Source organism: Ipomoea nil, unplaced genomic scaffold (genome assembly GCF_001879475.1).
Source record: "Ipomoea nil cultivar Tokyo-kokei standard unplaced genomic scaffold, Asagao_1.1 scaffold2805, whole genome shotgun sequence".
Taxonomy (NCBI): Eukaryota; Viridiplantae; Streptophyta; class Magnoliopsida; order Solanales; family Convolvulaceae; genus Ipomoea; species Ipomoea nil.
The window spans coordinates 652,434-655,205 of NW_017619233.1; positions in this window are offsets into that span (position 1 = coordinate 652,434).

A 2,772-nucleotide genomic window follows, 5' to 3' on the forward strand; every position below is an offset into this window, starting at 1 on the left:
TGCAGTGTGGGTACAAGATCTCTGGATGTCCTCTGATTCTTCAATTTGAAGCCTTGAACACTCCACCATTGAAGGGCCTCCGGGTTTCAAGTGGCTTGATCTTCAAAGAAGGGCTTGTATATGTAGCTTGTTCTTATTGAAGGGCCTCCGGGTTCAAATGGCTTTATCTTCAATAGAGGTTTGATCAAGAGGCATAGGCATGATCATTATGGTGGAGGGACTTCTACTTTCAGTATCACATTTCTATTGTGATCCTGAATAATATTTTTCTAGATGTTTACATCACTTTTCCTAGAATGTGTGATTACATAGAAATGAAAAGCCCTATTTATAGCTGTAGGATAGAGAGTTTTGATAAGCTCAAACTCTTTTGATATTATCTAATTAACAAATTAGATAATATCAATATTATCCAAAATATTTTAAATGTATTCAAATATACTAATATTGATAAATAATCAATACTTATCAAAATTGAAGTGTCTACAAATGCCCCTCGAGACTTGCTTGTACACCACTTGAGAACATTTAACACTCGAAAATATGTAGTGCAAGAAAGTCTTGACACTACAACTTTAAGATATAAGGCCGTTTCAACTCGTGCCAAGGAGCCTTGAAAGATATGAGGCCGTTTAAACTCGTGCCAAGGAGTCTGAATATAAGACCGTTTAAACTCGTGCCAAGGAGTATCATTTAGCTTCCTTCATTTCAAATTTCATATAGGGTTTGCCCCCATACCGGTTGAATGATATGTGCCTATGAAGAGATGAGAGGCAGAGCTGTTCCACTGGGCGTGCCAATTTGTGAACAAAGAAAATTGAATAAATATATTAATATTCAAAATTCTAGAGTTACATATCAAGTATCAATGTGGTGTAGGTACAAGTTTCTGGATGGTTGATGTACGGGAAAGAGATGGTGAGTTAACGGGTGTAAATTGTCGTTCCGCGAGGGATTGGGACTATGGCACGTACTTGAGTGACAACTAAAATTCTAGGCACCAAGGTATTGGAACCCACAAGAATCCAAGCATATTCAAATTCATGGTTGGCTGATGTCAACAATTAAAGGCTAAAAATCTAGTTAAGACAATGCAATTTAAACACAAGTAAACACAATGATAAAAGATGGGCTCAAATTAGGAGATGTTGCCTTCTAGATGCTTTAACAACTTAGGGATTAGGGGAGAACATCAACCAAGGGAACATAAGGGCAAAGCACATAAAAATCCTAGCTTAAAGCCATTTTCATAAGCTAAAGAACAAGGATTAGAGCAAGGATTGCCCCACTTTCATGGTGTATCAATTCCTAGCTCTTAAAACACATAAGCATTTAGGCCTCCAATTCTTCCATATTTTCATAGGAAGAAAATGGGTTTAGAGAAAGGAGAGGCTTAAGTTCATCCCCCAACTTTCATTGTGGAGAAAAACTATCCAGGCCAAAAGCAAGTTAATAAGAGTTACGTACCAAATATTAACAAGATTCAACATAAATCATTCACAAACAAATGAACCCTAGGTTAGATATCTTCCCCCTTATGCAATAATCACCTATTTAGCATCTAGGTTGGCAATATCAACCTAATCCGAGCCCAAAAACGGACTACTCACACTTCATAAGCATAAATAACAACAAAGCACAAGAAAATATCATAAACATTGCACAAAAGCTTAAAAGAAGAGTAAGAAGCTTCTCTATTGAAGAAGAAGATTTTGTGGTTGAATCCCACTCCAATCCACGTTTACAAGCTTGCTAGATGAGTTAGAGATGTAATACTAGACTAATCTAAGCTAATGAAGTCTAATGAAGTGAAGAGAAATGAGTTCTAGCTATTTAGGGTTCTAACTTTTCGCATAAATATTAACAGAGCACAGAGGTACTGCCTTAGGGACGGTCATCCCTGAGGCAGTACGATTTATTCTTGGTTCACTGGAAAGGGCGTACGGGCGGGCGTACGCCACCTGCTTCTTTTTTGAGATCTTGGACGAGCTGACGAATGGGCGTACGGGAGGCAGTACGGTGCTCCTGAAAATTCCTAAATGCATTCCGAACTCTTTTGTTGATCTCTTGGTCCTAAAATTGCTCGTATCTTCCCACAAATCATTGAATTCCTCACTTGTTGTGAATGATTGCACCTTGAAATAAAACCAACATAACTTAGTCACAATTCACACAAGTTTTTAGGCAATTCACAAATAAAAAGGGTTCAAGAAGGGGTAAAAATATAGACAAAAATGCACTTATCAATGGCCCTCTGATTCTTCAATTGGATGCCTTGAACACTCCACCATTAAAGGGCCTCTGGGTTTCAAGTGGCTTAATCTTCAAAGAAGGGCTTGTATATATAACTTGTTCTTCTTGAAGGGCCTCCGGGTTCAAATGGCTTGATCTTCAATGGAGGTTTGGATCAACAGGCATGATTGGATTGGAGGAGGGGCTTTTACTTTCAGGATCACATTTTCATTGTGATCTCTGAATAATATATATTTCTAGATGTTTACATGATTTTTCCAAGAGTTTGTGTTTACATAGAAATAATAGGTCCTATTTATAGCTGTAGGATAGAAGAATTTTGATAAACTCAAACTCTTTTGATATTATCTAATTAACAAATTAGATAATATCAATATTATCCATACATAAATTCAAATATACTAATAGTGATAAATAATCAATATTTATCAAAATTTAAGTGTCAACAGGTATAATACAACCAGTTTTGGTACTTGGCCTTCATGGGGATACAATAATAATGGCCAATCAAAATCATAC